This window comes from Triturus cristatus, chromosome 6 (assembly GCF_964204655.1).
Source record: "Triturus cristatus chromosome 6, aTriCri1.1, whole genome shotgun sequence".
Taxonomy (NCBI): Eukaryota; Metazoa; Chordata; class Amphibia; order Caudata; family Salamandridae; genus Triturus; species Triturus cristatus.
In genome coordinates this window covers 137,990,010-138,010,369 of record NC_140589.1, presented here as the reverse complement: position 1 = coordinate 138,010,369, position 20,360 = coordinate 137,990,010, and positions in this window count along the sequence as shown.

The window sequence follows — 20,360 nt, the reverse complement described above, 5'->3', positions numbered from 1 at the left end:
AGGTGCAGTGGCTCTGCGGAATCCACCAGAAAAAGTATCTGGATGGCTGATTCACGGCGTCGGACTGAAATTCAGGATCCACTATCATATGCAAATAAATTTGAGTCTCCTGAAAACAGCTATATGCAAGCTTTGATTGCTACTAAACAAGAACATCCATATTTATTTTTTGGTCTGAGAAAAATGACTGTGTGTTTGCCACAAGAGATACATTTTACTCAGATGACCATGCCTCAGATCGAGAAAGCTGAAAAGGAACAACCCCAAGAAACCACTTTCATATTCAGCAACTAGTAACAGTACTGTTCTCCTGTTCCTCGGCCTAAAGGCATTTAGACAATTTTGGAGTACATCAGTATGAGCTAGGAGAGCAAATATTTTGTACAGTCTTCCGAAGGCTCACATCTAACCCTGTAGACTTTAAGAACGAATTATAAATGACATTCATCAATATGAATAATGCTACTGACCACTAGAGCAGGACATTTACAATGCTCTGTTTTAAGCTCTGTCTTGTCTGTGTGTGTTTTTGTATGGTTAATTTGCTTCACTATAAATACATTTCTTTCTGTTTATAATTGTGGATGTTCTCTTTAGTGAACTCTTTGTTCATTGTACCATGCAATTACCTGTGAGTATCTTGATAGCTTTGCTTCTGTTGCCTTATCTGAATTCTACTGTGGATGACATGTTCCTAGCTGCATCTTGAAGCTAGACCAATGGCACTGTCTGTGAAATAAAAATAATAAACAAACAAGTGTGTGTAGCTGTTTTTGTCATGCAGAAGAATCATTACTTTTCTTTAATGCCTCTTTAGCTTGGAAAATGGCTTCTCTTTTCTGCTCAATATAGTCCCTTCTTGAGAGCTAGCATGGTGATTTCACGTTGGTGAAGCTCTTTAGTGGGCTAACGAGGTGATATAACGTTAGTGATGCTCTTCAGAGGGCTAACAAGGTGATATCATGTTCGGAAGTTCTTCAGTAGGCTAATAAGGTGATATCATGTTGATGAAGCTCTTCTGAGGGCTAACAAGGTGATATCACGTTGATGAAGCTCGTCGGCGGGCTAACAAGGTGATATCATGTTGGTGAAGAACTTCAGTGAGCTAACAAGGTGATATCACATTGGTGAAGCTCTTCAGCGGGCTAACAAGGTGATATCACGTTGATAAAGGTCTTCAGTAGGCTGCTTAATTCATCCTTTATTGCTAGCATTGGTCACTAGACAATTTCTATTGGCCGGACATCTTTTTGCAGTGTACTGGATTGCACGCGTCTTGGCCCTGATTTCAATCTGTGCTAAGCAAAGTCCAGGCCCAGCACTAGATTTAATGTAGATTACTGCAAGTGCAGAAAAGCCTCATCCTTAACTTTCCCTGTAAGACCACTGTTGCTTCAATGTTGCTTTGCCTTATACAAGTCTGCTATACCTAGATTTATTAATTCAACCATGGCCTGGCTGATGACTGGGACAGCGTTTCAGCCTTCAGTACGGCTTTATTTAGATGGCGCTCTCAGCTCAATGGAGTGAGAGAGTTTGCCCAGCTAGACAGAGTTTCATACTATTTCAAGCATGTCTAGGCCAAGGTAGATTTCTTTTCTTCATGTTTGTATGTATATGTAAATGTATGTCTCAGATCTAAATACAAAGAACAAAGGGTCAGATGTATGAAATTATTTAGTGACTGCGAACCATGAGAGTCACAAAATCACTGGGTTTGCGACCATAAAATACCTCTGGCTAATGTACAAATCCCATTGCCATAAGTCAGAGACATTTTTCTGACTCATAAAATTGGTTTTTGAGGCCTATACTAAATAGCAGTTTGGAAAGGGCATGAAAGGGGTGTGAACGGGCGGGAAAGGGGAGTTGCTTCTAAACTACGATTCAGTATGGAATGCTTTTATGGAATGCCACTGCAATTCTGGTCATAAACTCCTGAACAGTTACCTACACCTCAAATGAGGTGTTAACTGATTGACAAAGGGGAGAGGGTGCCCTTCTTGGAAACCCTTCTGCTTTGGGAATTGTGTTGGCAGCGTCAGGGGGAAAGGCAGTGGTGATGAGTACCACTCCCTGATACCTCTGATGCGTTCCTAAATGGAAAACGTTTATTTTCTCATTTGAATAACACATAGTTTGTTTGCTTTTATTCAATACAATGAATTTCCTTTTCCAGAATTGTTATTGTTATTATGATAACATTTTCACTGTACTACACAATGGTCATCTTAATAGGCCTGTTCCAACATCATTATATTGAACCGACTGTCCATGGAAGTTCATATCCGCTGTAGCTATGGGCTTGTCTTAATGTTAGTAAGTGCACGAGAATCACAAAGTTTTGATTTGGTTCTTTCCAACATTGTGAAACAGAGAAGCATGAATTTTGTAATTACCCTACGAGAGCGGAAACAGGGACACAGCCCAGAAGGGCCTGCAAATATCGTATCATCCTCTGGCCAGGCGTTGCCAGAGGATATAAATAAAGGGGCGAAGATCGCTCCTGGTCTTCCGTCCCTACCACTCATGTAGAGTGTCCTTTTGTCCTTAATGTTATTAGGCCTAGGCCAACCCTCTATCACCTTAGCCCCATTACACTGGCAGCGAGGGTGTCTTCAACCCCGCGGCACCTCCCTCTGTGGCAGCAAGTGCGAACCTCTGCTTGGCGCAGAGACTGCTACGCGGCAGGCCCGCTGACAAGCATGGCAGATGCTGCGATCCGCTGTTGTGCCTGGCCCCACCGTGTGGCTACGGATGTGGGCCTACCCTTGGCGCTGGGATCGATGCGCAGTAGGCCAACTTGGACTCTCCTGAGTCACGGTGCTTAGCTGCCGCTTCCGCCCCTACCGCTGGTGCATGAGGCCGCCACCGCGATCGCACCCGCTGAGATGATCCGGAGCACGGCAGTGCCCCTGCAGAGAACACATGTGAGTACAGCTGACCACGAACATGCTCAGACAAGCACGAGGACACATATTTCCTCCTGGAAATACCTGCAGAGCATTCTCAGTGTCCCACGGGGCTGCACGGGCCGAAGCTCACCATACCACATGAGGAGCCTAGAGCTCACCACACCAGCAGCCAGGCCTCAAATGTATTAACTCCTGCTGCACTTGGAATTTCAGCAGGCTAGCTAGAAGAGGGCAGATGGAGAGTGACAGAGAGAAAAAAAAGGAAGGAAGAGAAGTAACAAAAGAGAGACGGCTCAGTACCCCTCGGCGGCCCCGTTGTACCAACCACACAACACGCACAAGTCAGCGCGCTACCATTGTTCAGTGAGCTTGGAAAATATGGATCAGCCACCTAGACAAGTATTTCATTGCAACAAGAGAGACAGATAGCACCATCAAACGGTCACTGCTATTGCACTTTGCAGGAGAGGAAATATATCAACTCTGCCAAACACTGGAGCTGCTAACGACTCCGATGCAGCAGTCAGGGCTCTGAACGTGCACTTCAACCCACAACTTAACCCAGACTTTGAAAGATTCAAGCCTTGCCAAGTCTGCCAAAGAGAAGGGGAGTCTATGGATGCGTTCCACGTGCGCCTAAGAGAACTGGCCAGCACATGCACGGCTGACGACCAAGCCAAAGAGGTGAGAGCACAGGTCATACAAGGGTGCGGAAACAAGATCCTCAGGAGCCTCGTCCTTCACCAGCTGAGGGTCCAGGTGGAGGATATACTTGTCATGGCATGGTCCCATACCTGTCAACGCCAGAGCAACGGAGATGGACACAGCCATCATTCAGCAACCGGAAAAAACCTGTCACAATACATACAGAATGAGCAGGCGCAGTTAAAATGCAAGAAATAGGAGGCAGCGGCAGGCAGCCAGAGAAAGCCACACCCGGCTCGTGATGTGGATACTGCAGACAAGAAGAGCACACCCCAGAGGAATGAAAGGCACAAGAGCAGACATGCTCAAACTGCAGCACCCTCAACCACTTCGCCACCACATGCAGAGGAGGGCCAAGGAACAGAGACGCGTAAGGAAGGAAGCCACCATCAAAGTCCATGAGGCAGCTATCCCTCAAGGACCCAGAGATCCCCAAAACAGTCAAAAGCCAACACCGACAGCCGTACCACCTGGAAGACTTGTCCACCGAAGTTGAAAGTGAATGTTTCCTCATCTCATTTCCAGTGACTTAAAACGCAGGATACGCCCACAGCCCACATGTGTCATAGAAATCGCAGGATCCTGGGTCACAGCTCTAATCGACACCGGTGCATCCATTAACGTGATGAGCAGCCAACAGTACAAACAACTACATCCACACCCCCAGCTAGCACAATCCAACGTCAAGATATTCATGTACAGAAGCCATACACTGCTACCTCTGAAAAGCAAGATGACCGTGCAGGTGAGAGCGGAGAACCAAGATTTCACAACGACATTCCACGTAGTCGATAGGGAGGCCGACATACTAGCGGGGAGCCACACCACATAAGACCTTGGCCTAGTCACTTTCACCCGTTCGGTCAAGACATTTAAGACAGATGAAACATTTGAGTTATTCCACACCTCTTCACTGGGCTGGGGTGCATGAAGATATGGCCTGTCAAACTCCACATCGACAAATCGATCAAACCTGTAGCGCTCCATCACAGGCACATCCCGTTTCACCTACGGCCGTTGGTCAAGCAGAAACTCCATAACTTGGAACGACACGGAGAGATTGAAAAGGTCACTGGCCTGACACCCTGGGTCTCGCCCATGGTGATAGCGGAAAAAACAAAACAACTGGGAAAAATATGGCTGCGCATTGATATGCGCATGCCCAAACAGGCGATCAAAAGGGAGAGGCACATAACACCAACAATGGACGACATCATTGCCGATCTTAACAGGTCCCGATGGTTCTCCAAGCCAGACCTCAACGCAGGATACCATCAGCTAAGGCTAGCAGAAAAGAGCCGATACATAACACCCTTCTCAACACACATCAAACTGCGCCGATATAAATGGCTGAACTTTGACACATCATCTGCCTCCGGGACACTCCTTCCGGCCTATAAGGAGTGCTCAATGTCAGTGACGACATTCTAATCCTTCGCCATCCATTGAAGAGCACCACAAACACCTCCGAGCAGCCCTACAAAGGCTGTCAGATCACGGTATAACACTCCACAAAGCCGAGTGCTCGTTCTTTCAGAACTCCATTGAGTTCTTCAGATACTTCTTCAATCAGGAAGGAGTAGTGTGGCTCACTGGTTAGAGGCGGCAGACCCGGAAGCAGAGGACGGCCCGGGACCAGGGTTCAATTCCCGACGCGGCAGGGTCGTGGACCAGGGCCAGCGGACTCGATAATTCTCGCCACGGTGCCTACTCTAACCAGGGATCACACTCGGCAACTCTGGGCATTAGCTTGCCTCATCTCCACAAACGTCCCCCCACATTCGCCGGGGATGCCTGGTTTCACCTTGGAGATACCCAGGAGGGACCGTCTCACAGGGATAGCCAGGACGGGTTCCCCAGCGGTCTACAGCACCACGACGCCTCGGCAGCAGTGCGCTTTACAAAAAACACATACATACATACGGGTGGACCCACAAAAATCGCACGCAATGCAACAAGGACAAGAGCCGACCGGTATTGGAGGTGCGAAGTTTTCTAGAGATGGCCACGTACTGCGGGCGTTTCATCCCCAACCTAGCTGCAATAGATAAACCCCTCCGAGCATTAACAAAAAAAGACGCCTTCATGGAAGTGGAGCCGCAAGGAAGAAGACGAATTTCGACATGTCAAAGAAGCACTGCTCAGCAAAACAACCATGGCATACTTCGATGCCACCTGGAACATAGAGTTGTTAGTAGACACCAGTCCCGTAGGCCTGGGGACATTCATCACACAAGAAGTGGAACCTGGCAAGTGGGCTCCCCTTGTATTCGCAAGCAAAGTCCTCACACCCAGAGAAGTGCGGTACTCCCAAATCGAAAGAGACGTGCTGGCAATTAAGTGGACATGCAGCCACTTCCATCTCTACATCAGAGGACACCCCTTGCAAGTAGTCACCGACAACCAACCAATTCTTCCACTGTTCCGGGGAATGGCCCCACATCCTCTGTTACAAATGTAAAGGTGGGCGATTCAACTGCAACACTACCAGATGGACCTAGTGTATCTCCCCAGTTCAAAGTATCCCGCAGATTTTCTCTCCCGGCATCCTCCAGACCCAGAAGAAGAAGACACAGACAGCAACACAGAAACGGAAGAATACATCGACATGGTGTCCCAAGGATCATGTCCCCGTGCCCTCACCACCGAGGAAATCAGGTCAGCAACCATGGGCGACCCTGTCCTAGCCAAAGGTGTGGACTGCCTACTCAAGGGTCATGGGAGAACTTTCTGCACAATGCCTACAACTGGTGCGTCCCAAACAAAGAGTGCCTCTGGAAAAATATGGAGGGTGCGGGACGAGCTAAGCATGACCGCTGAAGGACTGGTGCTAAGAGGCTCCTGAATCGTAATCCCAGAGAGCCTACAAGAGAGATTGACAATCCTTGCACACGGGGGTCACCAAGGCAGAGTGTGGATGAAATCACGTATGAGGGAGAAGGTGGGTTTCTCAGGATTTGAGGCCGCGGTGGACAACCTGGTACATAACTGCCATTCCTGCCAGATCACAAGCAACCAGAAACCCCCGGCGCCAATATTCAACAAGGAGCTCGCCTCCGCGCCGTTGTTTCGAGTCAGCCTCGACTTTGGAAGCATCCCAGATGGAGAGTAACAGCTATCCAAATACCCAATAGTCGAAGTAGTGGACTCCATTGGGTTCACCCACATTGCAACGGTCCTAGAAAAGACGTTTGCTTTGTTTGGTCTGCCCCAGGAATTGAAGACAGAAAATGGTTCACCTTTTCCAAGAGGAGAATTTAAGGAACTGCTTACTTCCATGGGCATACGACATCACCATATCATATCACCCCTCAATGGCCTCAAGTCAATGGCAAAGTAGAGTGTTTCATGCTCGGGCTGAAAAAGTCCTGCGCATCGCCATGGCAGAACAGACCAACCCAGAGGCAGCGCTACCACAATTCCTGTGAGAATACAGCAGCATGCTGCATTGCACCACACAGAGATCTCCATGGTCCCTATGCTCTCCGAACACAGATGGGACACCATCCCTGTGTAGCCATGGCAGAACAGACCAACCCAGAGTCAGCGCTACATCAATTCCTGTGAGAATGCTGAAGCACGCTGCATTGCACCACACAGAGATCTCCATGGTCCCTAATGCTCGCCGGATACGGATGGGACACCATCCCTGTGTCAGAACGCTGGACCCCAGCACCATATGGGCGAGCCAACGCTCAAACTCGACGGGCCCAAAGAACAAGCGGGCCAGTTGGAGGCAAAGAGCCAAACATCGAATCATTGTGCCAGGGAGCCTGGTGCTGATCGGAAACCATTGTGCAGTAGAGAAGTTCAAGACACCCTATGAACCAGGGACCTGGACCGTATTGCGGATAAACGGAACAGCCATCACAGCCAAACGTGGCAGTGAAGTGGTCACTAGGAGCATATTATGGTTCCAGAAGGTAGAACAAGCGGATCGAGGAGGCGTCCGTCCAGAAGGCACAGAGACAGAAGCTGACTGGGCCGAAGGAACATCCCAACCTAGCACTGGAAGACCAAACCTGGCCAGTCCTTCGAGCCCTATGGCAAACCTGCCTGGGGAGAGCGAAGAGTCGAGTGTCACATCTCCACCAGGCCCTAGTACCCAGAGTACAAGTCATTGATCCAGCTCCCAGAGTATAATCTCAGGCCAAATCCACCACCCAGTCAGAGACTCAAAGATTTTGTTTGCTGAACATTGTTGATTCAAGTTTATACCAAGTTGGGGAGGAATGTATTGACCCTAGACCTGCGAGAGCAGAACCCGGGGCATGGCCCAGAAGGACCTGCAAACATTATATCACTCTCTGGCCAGGCGTGGCCAGAGGATATAAATAAAGGGGCGAAGATCACTTGTGGTCTTCCGCCCATACCACTCATCTAGTATGCCTCTGTGTCCTTAATGTTATTAGGCCTAGGCCAACCCTCTATCACCTTAGCCCCTTTACAAATTTCTTCTGGTCGGCTAAAGACTGTTACACATTGCATTTATGCCATGTACTTGCTGTGTCAGTCGCTATTCGCGTATGACATCAGAGGCAACTGCCAAGCAATAGCGGAAGTGGTGGTCTGCACTTTGTTGCTGAAAAAAAAATAATAGAATTGCACGTATATGCTGGTAGAGGAAAAGCAGGCCGTAGGCTGAAAAACCATACCATATGCTGAGGTGAGCTGGGGTACTGTCACTAAGACTTGCCCAGGCATCCCCTTGCAAGCGGGTGCAGTCACTGACTGCACCCACCTGCAAGGGGATCTCTAAACCCCTTTGAAAGTGCAGGCAGGTGCCGCCTGCGCTGCAAAAATACGGAGCGTCTGCTCTGTGTTTTCACATAAATGCGCTGCCTTGAGTTCGCGTTTTCCTTGGGGGCAGTGCATATGCCATAAAGGGGCGCATTATAACTGTTTGCGCCCGGCGCACCCTTTGTAAGGTGCGCCAGGCGCAAACACTGATAATGTGTATATACGGCCCCTGATGTAATTCTGCCTTGTCTTATCCCGGTTAACAGGGTCTCACCATAGGGAGGCATCACTGCTCTTCCTCTATGGGGCAAGTGTCCCTACAATTAGGGTAAGGTAGGGCTATTGCTTCACTCTGCCCTTTTTAGATGTGTATTACACTTTGTTTGCATTTGCAGTGCATCACTATGGTGCAATATTTGTGCAATATTTGTGAGATTGGGATAATGACTTCCAACCCTTGGACACAATGTTCTCTTTTGTTAGGTGACATGTTTATGTTCTCTTTTGTTAGGTGACATGTTTATGTTCTCTTTTATCTATCAACAGGATTGCTTGACTGATGGAGTAATTGCAAGTATAACCTTTTTCAACCTGGTTTTCTGCCATCCATCAACACGCACTACACATTACTATCAGGGACAACACTAGGGAAGCGGGTTCCTGAACAAGGCCGCTGACACCAAGTTGGCTTAGACGATGGCCCAAAATATCCAGAGCTAGTGTTTAGATGTAGGAATAATAATAATTCCTAACATCCTTTCTTAGGGCCTGATTTAGAATTTGGCGCATTGCGTACTCCGCATCAAACATGATTGGTATCCCATCCGATGTATTACAAGTGTCATGGCATATAATGCCCAATTAATATGGCACACTGGATATTTGTCACATCTGTGTCAGAGTATCCCATACGCCAAACTCAAAGTAACACCTTTATTTTATTAATCTCATTAGTGGTACATATTAACATTCCAGTGATGTAGCACTAGATCATTTTTACAGTGTTCATTTAGGATCCCATCCTATACAAAAACATCTTTCCAGAAAGATCTCCTATTTTGGAGACCATGCAGGCATGGTACCTATCTAGAATAAGGAGGGGATCCGAGGATGAAGCAAGCCACAATTGGCGAGTGAGGGTCCTTTGCCGAATAAGATATGGTAAGATAACGTAACATGACATAAGACAACATAAGTCAACCTAAGATAAGATTCAATCCGTTTTGCGAATTCCTGTGTGTACGCGGCAAATAATGGTTCACAGAAGCTGCTTTGAGCTGCACATCCTAGTATACTACAAACTCACAATATCTGGGGGTTGTGGGCTCAGCTGAGCCTGGTTCACAGAGGTCTGGTGCACACATTGCTTGTGGATGGCTCTGCATGGAGTTCAGAGGTTCCTTGGTGCCCTCCTTGATGGCGGAAACATGTGAAGTAAGTGCGTATGAGGGTGAGGCGTGGGCTGGATGGGATCTGAATGAATAATATTAAGTTCGTGTAGCTCCTAACATTATTGGCACCGTCTTAGTTGCTGATGGATTAACTTCCTTTCTTTAAAAAAAAGAAAAAGTAACTGGAGGCAGCTCCTATAATTAAAACATCAGCCACTCGTAATGTCAGGAAAGCTATTAAATGGGAAATTCAAAAATGTGTGCGCTAATTGCATTACTAATGGGAGCTTTTAAGTAATTGAAATCCAATGAACCAATGCAGTCCCTTTTCCCTCGCTCAGTCCCAGTGTGACAGACGAGGCGCCGGGGAGCGGAGCAGAAAGAAACGGATCCGCGCGCCGTGGCTTGAAGTATTATTATTTTTGGGGGGTTTCTTTTCATAAATCCTTCTCTCCAACATCCTCATCGAGCGGCCACACAGCGGATTGACACCAGCAGTACTGAAAACAGTAGAATTGCATTTACTGGAACAAAAAGTGACGGTCAGAGTTCCACAGGCAGGGAGATAGTTAGCCAGTCATGAAAATGTGCAGTTTGCTGCCCACGTGAATAGGTCTGCACTATGATCATATCCATTAATAAAGAAAAATATATTCCTCCAGTTCGCATTCTTTCACAAATATACAACGCCAAGTATTCTATCAAACTGCTAGAATTAGTAACAATAAAATGGCATTCCTCGCTCCCACCTCAGAGCTTGCGTCTGATGTGCTAGTCCTTACCCTTGTAGTATCCCCGTGGACAGAAAGAGACACGGACACATGGTTCTTGCTGGTCAGCTCCTTTATTATGTCTATCCTCTTCCAGGGCTACGGCTAATTGCCGTCCCTAGCCCTCCGCTCCTCCCTTTCCGCCCGCCCTGGTCCCCACTCAGGCCGGTCCTAGTGCCTGAACTGTTTGGTCATTGTGCACTATTACATCGGCGCCATTACATCTCCCCCCTCTGTAAATAAGAAAACAGAATATGACCAACACAGCAGCTGTCTCTTTAAAGTTCCTCAATAAGGCGAGACGGTTTTGTGATGACCCGTCTGGGGCGTGCCTGGAGTTCAGGATTGTCACGCTCGTTCTCGTCAGCCATTTCCATCAATGCCTGACTGTGGTGCGGAAGTGTCTCTGGTTCTCTCTTCTCTATTTTCAGTTCAGTCAGTAGTTCCTTAATGTTGGGTCCGCACTTCTTAAAATACGTCACGTTCCTGGTGAGTCTTCTTCCGTCGGTCTCTGCAGTAATCATAGTTCCTTTTTGTTGTATCACTTTCAGCGGAACCTCATGATACTTGCTATCAGTCTTCCGGGGCTGCTCTTGTCGTGCCAGCACCCAGTCTCCTTCTTGTATTTGAGGGGATGTAGCACGTCACCGTTCATCCGCATATTCCTTCATCTTTTCTTTCTTTATCTTGTCTCTGGCTGCCATCTCCTCATGGTCAGAGTCGGGATACTGTTCGTTCGCTGCCATCGTCATCATCGGTAGTCTGGTGCGCACTGGGCGTCCCAGCATGAGAGTGGCAGGACATTTGCCTGTGGTGGAATGAGGCGTGTTTCGGTATGCTCGCAGTACCTTGTTGAGTGCCATCTGAAAGCTCTTTCCGGTGAGTTCTGCTTGCTGAATGGCTTTCTTGATTGTGGACATGAAGCGTTCAATCCGTTGGCCTGAGGCCATAATGGTGTGATCCTGCGGTGCTTGAAGTTGAGGTGTTGAGCAAAAGCAGCAAAGTCGTGGCTGTTGAATGGAGGCCCGTTATCTGACTTCACCACTAGGGGAATGCCCCATGCGGCAAAGACTTCCTCTAGTATCGGTATAGTACTCGATGCTTTCGTGGATGAGCACAGTTGTGCGATGGGGAATCTGGAGTACTCGTCCATGATGACCAGGACATATTGGCCTGATTTTATTGGCCCAAAGAAGTCGATGGCAATGTGTTGCCAGACACCCTCCGGTAGTGGAGACATTTGTAGCGGTGCAGGAGGATCCGGGCGGCTCACCAGTTGACATTGCGGGCAATCTTTCAGGGTTGTCTCTACCATCAGATCTAGTGTTGGAAACCAGACTCTTTCACGGAGTGCTCTTTTTGTGGCTACTATGCCCCGGTGCCCTTCATGCGCTAAATTAATGACCCCTTTTCTGAGTTGTCGTGGGATCACTATTCTGGTGTCTCGTAAAACGAGACCATTTGTTGCTATTGACAGTTCGTCGTGGACATGTTTGTATGCCGCCATTTCTTGGTCGTTTTGTTCACTGCTTTGAGTGTGTCTCCACCTGTTGGTTTGAATCCGACGTTTCACCTCTTGCAGGGTGGCATCTGTTTGCGTCGCTTCACAAATGGCTTCCAGTGGAACAGCCAGAGGTCTCGCTTGGTCTACTACGAAGTGAATGTATTCATCCGCGATTGATTTTTCTAATTTGCTGGATCTGATGGGGTGCCGGGACATGTAGTCTGCGGGGTTTTCTGCTTTTCCTGGCTTGTGAATGATGGCGTAGGTGTATTCCTGGAGTCGGAGGCCCCATCTCTCTATTCTTGGTGGCATTGTTGCTCGCGGGTTTCCAAAAATTGTGGTCAAGGCTTGATGGTCAGTCACTAGTGTAAAGTGTTTCCCAAAGATGAAGATGTGAAAGTGTTCACACGCCCAGACAACGGGCAGGCTTTCTTTTTCTGGCTGTGAATACGCTCTCTCCGTGTCTGTTAGACTTCTGCTGGCGTACGCTACTATGTGTCGCTGATCTTCTTCTCTCTCATATTGTGCTAGGATGGCTCCTAGTCCTACGGGGCTGGCGTCCACTGTTATCTCTGTTTTCTTTTTCGGATTGAAGTAAGCCACATTTTTAGGCCGACTCTACAGTTCTTTTGATCTCTCTGAACGCCCCTTCACATTGGGTGGACCATTGAAAAGGTTGTCCTTGCTTGGTGAGCATCCTCAGAGGGTAACTTAACGTGGCGTAGTCAGATATATATCTGGAACAGTAGCTGGCCATGCCTAGGAACGATCGTACATTGCCCACGTCGTCTGGGCTTGGTGTGTCGTTTAGCGCCGCTACCTTTTCTGGGTCTGGTTTCATGCCACTTCCAGAGAATATGTGGCCGAAAAATTTCAGCGTCGGTTTGTGAAATTCACACTTGTCTCTGTTGAGTGTGAGGTTGGCTCCAATGAGTGCATGACAGACCTGATCTAGTGCTTTGTCGTGTTCTTGAGTCGTTGCTCTATATACAAGGATGTCATCGCTGTAGTTTAGGACATGTGGAATGTGATGTATTGTTCTCCTGATTGCCTCTTGGAATATTTCCGCTGCTGATGACACTCCGAAACGTTGTCTTTTATACCTGAATAGCCCGAGGTGTGTCAAGAATGTCGTGATATATCTTGAACTTTCATGCAATTCTAGCTGGTGGTATACTTTGTTGAGGTCTAGTTTTGAAAATATCTTGGCTCCGTTGAGTGACGTGATCATGTCACTGATGTGAGGGCCTGGATGTCTCTCTCTCTCTATCGCCATGTTGGGCGCCCTCATATCCACACATAGGCGGACTCGGCTGGTTTCCCCTTTCTTCAGGACTACCACCACCGGGGAGACCCATGGCGTTGGTCCATCTGTTCTTTCTATGGTATCTGCTTCCAGTAGATCTTGGAGCGCCTTCTCCACGGCTTCTTGCAGGTGAAACGGGATTTTCCAGTGATGCTGTGCTACCGGTGTGACTTGTTCATTTATGTGTAGTCTTATTTGGCAGTCCTTCATTTTTCCCAGGCCTTGAAAGAGCTTGGGGAATTTTTGGATGATAGCTGGTTTGTCAGCCACTCGGTATAAGATGTCAACCAGTTTCAGTCGTTCTGCGGTGGCCAGGCTCAGGAGGCAGTCGGTGTGAGAAGTTGGCCTGGTATATGATGCTCACTAGTTAAAGTGATCACCTTGTACCATGCCAAGCAACCCTTATGGTGTGGTTGTAAGTCAACCTTTTCGGACTAGCTGCCCTAGTGGTAGCGTAGGCTAAGCAGTCTTTGAGGCTAAACTCGTGAAGCGTGTTAAGCCAGCTGTTTTACCAAATGCAACCCCCCTTTATACCAATGAAAGGACACCACACAGATATATATTCAAAATATATATGTATTTATTTCTCAAAGTAACCCCTAGTCTCTTTATGAGCACAGGAGCACAAATCGTCAAACAAGATTACAGTAGAATACACAGAAGTTGCACTTTATATGGATAGTCCCTGGTGGCCACTCAAACCATATACTAAAATAGTGGTATAAGTACCACGAACAGAAAAGGGAAAAGGCCTAGGGCCTCTAGAATCGCTGGGCCTACAAGGAGCTAACTTCAGTTAGTGACCAGGAGGTCCACGGGTGGCGTGTGCAGAGCAAATAGTCACACGCGTGCTCCCATAGGTTTCAATGGGTGCGTAAAAAGTACAAAGTTACTGCAAAGAGGATCTTCCGGATGGACTAGAAACTCAAGATTTGGAACACAGGCACTAGAGATGTAATACTACACTTGGGCACAGGTGTGCCAGCTTTACCTCACCCACAGGAAGCGGGTGCATAGGCCTCGAAGTGCGTCGGGTTTCTTCTATCTGTTCCGTGGAGCTTGTAGACAAAGATGCTGCAGGCGGTCGGTCCGGGAGAGATGCAGTGGATCCAAGAGTGGATCGGAGATGTTGAAGACCTGTAAGCAGAGGGGACAGTGTTCACAGTCACTAGCCAGTGACCAGCGTGGCACCAGGTGGATACCAGGCAATGTCGGGTGCAAACAGGAAGAAAGGTGTAGCTTGTCTCTGCAGCCACGTGGTCCCTGGAGGTCGACGACGTCCAGGAGTCCGTTCACGAGCTGTCCCACGCAGGCTCTTGCTGTCGGCGGTGTCGGCGACTTGATCGAAGCAAACAAGCCTTGGCAAAAGCAATTGTTGTAGGAGATGAAATAAGCTGATGGTTCTGACCAGCAAGGTCAGAAGGACTGCTCCTTTGGAGGGGAGCAAGGGCCAGTCTGGAGCAACCAGACCAGCGGTGTATTTTGTAGAGTTCGTCGCCAAGATGGCTACTAGCCAGCGGGCCAGCAACCGGTTAGGTGCGTCGAGTGGCAAAATGCAGAAGGGCCCCACGGAGATTGTGGAGATGCTGGAGGGCTCACCTTTGGTGCAGATGCTGCTCGGGTGTTGGGCTTCTCAGATCCCAAAGCACAACTTGGAGGGAGCCTCGGTTGTTGCACTTGTCAGCTTGTCGTGGTCGTTTCAAGATGGCTGGCTCCACGTGTCTCGGTGCCTCCACGGGTCTCCTCTTTTCAGGGACTGTGAGTCGGGCGGTGAGAGGTCTGGAGGTCCAGGTCTTGTCAGTCTCTGGGCTCGGGCTCCGGCGGGAGGCGGCGGCAAAGCAGACATTGATTCGCTTGATGGTGCTTGCGTTAGCAAGGTGGTCACTCCCTGACCACAGGGGAGATTGGCTTCAGTCCTCTGTGCAGCAGAGCGTCGAAGTTCCCGTCTTCTTCTTAGTGTTAAGTTGATTCCAGGATGTCTGAAGTCTTAGGACACAGCTCCTACCTTTAAGCGGATTCTAGGGGCCGGACTACCTGCTAGGTCCCTCCCTATGGGTGGGACCAGGAAGGGGGGTGGTTACACCCCCAATCCTTTGTCCAGCTCGCCCCAGGCCCGGGACTGGTGTGCCCCAGGACCGGTTTGAACTGGCATATGCACCGAGGCTCCTTGTGAGCCACAGGCATGTCTGGTTTCTTTCAAGCCCTACCTGACCAATACACAAAATCCTGTCTGGGGTGGTGCACGCACCTCCCCTGGCAGGAAACCCTTTGTCCACACCTCCCAAGCTGGAAGGACTCCCAGCAGCAGGAGGGCAGACTTGTGTCTGTGGTGGCAGCATCCATTTTGTGGAGCTGAGGCTATGTCTGATTTTACCCGGGTTTCAGGTACTGTACATGTCGTGTCCCTCTAGAAGGGTGGAATGCTAACCCCGTCGCCAGAATTGGCGAGGGGTTAGTATTCCAATTCGTATGACACCTTACTCGACATGTTTTGATAAAGCCAAACCAAAGATATCATTTAACCGCGAGGTTCATAATGCACTTAAGAGTATATGGTATGACGATATCTGGAAACAGTAGAAGGAAGTTGGTCCGACCACTGCAGACAGGCTCAGCTCATGCCAGAGCACCATCTCACATGGAACCAAGCACTCTGCCTTCAGGATTGTTAAGGCCTGCCATAGGAGTGACTTATAGGTTACCAGGTGTCCCATTTAAGGTTAGGTATAGGTATACTACACCTAAGTAAGAGGTGATTACACCAACTTACCCCAGCTGAGTGATCAGCCAGTTGTGTCAAATTGTTAGGCCAAGCCTGGGGTGGCATAATACATGCTTCAGCCCTTGGCAGGCCTTGGGTACACCAATGCCCTGGGTACCTAGTGTACACTGGTACAGGGGCTGACAGGGTGATCCACTTCCAATTGGTTATGCACCTAGGGTGCATAGTTTTAATTTAGTAGAGAGAACAGCAGGCTGGGGGTCTGATTGGCAGGCCCACAGCCTCAATATGTCAAAAACCAGTGAAGCAAAAAGCAAAAATTTGGGGTTACCATAGGATAGCAGACCCTACTCTCCTACACAACCCCCCCCCCAAACGCTGGGACATTAAACTAGCCTTGACCAGTCTCGTCTTCATGTCCTAAGTGGAAGTACCTGGAGAGACCATCTGCATTCCCATGGTCAGTACCTGGCCGGTGCTCCACTGTAAAGTCCATCCCCTGTAGGGAAATGGACCACCTAAGCAGTTTGGGGTTTTCACCCTTCATCTGATTTAGCCACAAGAGGGGCTTATGGTCGGTCTGAATCTTGAAGTGAGTGCCAAACAAGTATGGCCTCAGCTTCTTCAGGGCCCACACCACAGCAAAGGCCTCCCTCTCAATAGCTGACCAATTCTTCTCTCTGGGGGTCAACCTTCTGCTAATAAAAGCAATGGGTTGGTCTTGACCATCTACATTAAGTTGTGACAGCACAGCTCCCACACCCAACTCAGAAGCATCTGTTTGGACAATAAACTCTTTGGAGTAGTCAGGACTTTTCAGGATAGGTGCAGAGCACATGGCCTCCTTCAGGTCATCAAATGCCTTTTGACAGCTTACTGTCCACTGAACCTTTTTGGGCATCTTCTTGGATGTCAGATCATTAAGAGGAGTCACAATGGACCCATAGTTCTTAACAAACTTCCTGTAGTACCCAGTCAAGCCCAAGAAAGCTCGAACTTGAGTCTGGGTGGTTGGAGGGGACCAGTCCTTGATGGATTGTATCTTACTCTCCAGTGGTTGAACTTGGCCTCCACCTACAAGGTGGCCCAAATATACAACCTTACTCTGCCCTATCTGGCACTTTGTAGCCTTGATAGTGAGGCCTGCCCTTTGCAGAGCCTCAAGAGCCTTCTTCAGGTGGATCAGGTGATCCTCCCAGGTGGAGCTAAAGACAGCAATGTCATCCAGATATGCTGCGCAAAAGTCATCCAACCCAGTAAGGACTTGGTTCACCAGCCTTTGGAAGGTGGCAGGTGCATTCTTCAGACCAAAGGGCATCACCACAAACTGGTAGTGCCCACCTGGGGTTGAGAATGCTGTTTTGGCCTTAGACTCCTCAGCTAATCTGATTTGCCAATAGCCAGCTGTTAAGTCAAATGTGCTCAAAAACTTTGCAGAAGCTAGTTTGTCTATGAGCTCATCTGCCCTTGGAATAGGGTGTGCATCTGTCCTGGTGACAGCATTGAGACCCCTGTAGTCCACACAGAACCTCATCTCTCTCTTGCCATCTTTGGTGTGAGGTTTGGGGACCAGAACCACTGGGCTAGCCCAGGGGCTCTCTGAGGGTTCAATGACACCTAATTCCAGCATTTTATGTACCTCAGTCTTTATACAGTCCCTGACGTGGTCAGGTTGTCTGTAAAGCTTGTTCTTTACAGGCAGACTGTCACCAGTGTCCACCACATGGGTACACCAGTCAGTTTGACTAGGTATCAAGGAAAACATATGTGAAAATGATTGTAGAACCTGTCTACATTCAGTCTGCTGATGGGCAGTGAGGTTGCCTCCAAGGGTCACTCCTTCAACTGAGCCATCTTCAGGGTTCTGAGACAACAGGTCAGGGAGAGGGTCACTCTCTTCCTCCTGTCCCTCATCTGTAGCCATGAGCAAGCCCATGTCTGCCCTGTCAACATATGCTTTAAGCCTGTTAACATGGAGTACCCTGTGGGGACTCCTGGGAGTTCCTAGGTCGACCAAGTAGGTGACCTCTCCCTTCTTTTCCAGGATTGTATGGGGTCCAGACCATTTGTCTTGGAGTGCTGCTGGGGCCACTGGCTCCAACACCCATACCTTCTGTCCTGGCTGAAACTCAACCAAGACAGCCTTTTGGTCATGCCAAGCTTTCTGTAAGGCCTGGCTTGCCTCAAGGTTTTTGGATGCCTTCTCCATATACTCAGCCATCCTGGAGCGGAGACCAAGTACATAGTCCACTATGTCTAGCTTAGGCTTTTTGAGAGGTAACTCCCATCCTTCCTTCACCAAACACAGTGGGCCTCTCACAGGGTGCCCAAACAACAATTCAAAGGGGCTGTAGCCAACTCCTTTTTGTGGGACCTCTCTGTAAGCAAACAGAAGGCAGGGTAGAAGGATGTCCCATCTTCGCCTGAGCTTTTCAGGTAATCCTTTGATCATACCCTTTAGGGTCTTGTTGAATCTCTCAACAAGCCCATTGCATTGTGGGTGATAAGGGGTGGTGAACTTGTAGTTGACACCACATTCCTTCCACATAGCTGTCAAGTATCCTGACATAAAGTTGGTACCTCTGTCAGATACTACCTCCTTAGGAAACCCCACTCTGGAGAATACTCCCAGCAGGGCCCTGGCCACAACAGGTGCTGTAGTGGTCCTAAGGGGAATTGCCTCTGGATACCTGGTGGCATGATCCACTACCACCAGTATAAATCTGTGCCCAGATGCAGTGGGAGGATCCATGGGACCCACTATGTCTATTCCCACTCTTTCAAAGGGGACCCCCACCACAGGTAGTGGTATTAGGGGGGCCTTTGTTGTGCCACCTGATTTGCCACTGGCTTGGCAGGTAACACAGGAGCGACAAAACTCCTTTGTATCTTCATTCATGTGAGGCCAGTGAAAGTGAGGGAAAAGCCTGTCCCAAGTCTTGTTCTGGCCTAAGTGTCCTGCTAAAGGAATGTCATGGGCCAAGGTAAGAAGGAAGCCCCTAAATTGCAGAGGTATAACCAACCTCCTGGTAGCACCAGGCTTGGGGTCTCTAGCCTCTGAATAAAGGAGCCCTTCATCCCAATACACTTTATGGGTACCTTGAGCATTCCCAGCAGCCTCAGCAGCAGCCAGCTGTCTGAGGGGTTCAAGAGAGGGACAGGATAACTGAGCCTGCCTCAAGTCAGCCCTTGAAGGTCCCCCTGTCCCCAGAAACTCAACCTGATCAGGTTCAAGCTCTTCAGGGACAGTTCCTTCAGGGTCCTCTAGATCAGCTTCCTGGGAAGGCTGATCATCACTCTGAGGCAGGGGGGAAGGCACAGCCTTGACCCTCCTGTTCTTCTTCTTGGTAGGTGCTTGGTCCATTGTTCCAGGATCCAAGACCTGAGGTTCAGTGAGGCACTTTTTGGCCTGTGACCTGGTCACAGCAAGGACATGTGATGATATACCTAACATCTCTGCATGAGTCCTGTACTCCACTTCTGACCATAGAGAACTCTCTAGGTCATTGCCCAACAAACATTCTACTGGGAGGTCTGCACTAACCACAACCCTTTTGAGGCCAGTTACCCCTCCCCATGAGAAGTTAACAACTGCCACACTATGTGAAGTAGTGGCATTGCTGGCATTGGTCACCAGGTAGTTCTCACCTGGTATGTACTGTCCATGGTGCACAAAGCCTGGTGTCACCATAGTGACACTGGCACATGTGTCCCTGTAGGCTTGAGCCACTTTGTCATTAATTAAAGGAGTCTGTCTGTACTTGCCCAGGTTACTGGGGCTCACAGTCAGGGACAAATCAATGTCCCCATCACAGATCAAGACTGCCTGTGTCAGGGTTCTGTCTAAGTCAGAATCTCCTTCAGTTCCCATAGTGATTCCCACTACACCCTTTGTCTGGGGACCAACACTGCTAACAGTAGTACTGGGAGCAGGTGCCTTAGGGGCAACAGTGTTGGGGGCTCCACCCTTTTTGCAATCACTAGTCCAGTGAGTTGTATTTTTGCAATGATTGCACCAGGGTTTCTTTTGACCTTCTTTCTTCTTTTTGGACTGTTGTTGGGACCCACCCTCCTTAGCAGTAGTTTGGGGCCCTGTTGAAGACTTCTGGTCTTTAGATTTCTGATCTCCACCCTTTTGGTCTGTTTTCTTCTGATCACCCCCTTGGCCCTGGTTCTGGTTCTTTTGCTTAACCCTGGTTCTGACCCATTTGTCTGTCTTCTTTCCCAATTCTTGGGGAGAGGTCAGATCAGAGTCAACCAAGTGTTGATGCAGTTGCTGGTTTTGACAGTTATTTAAAATCTGTTCT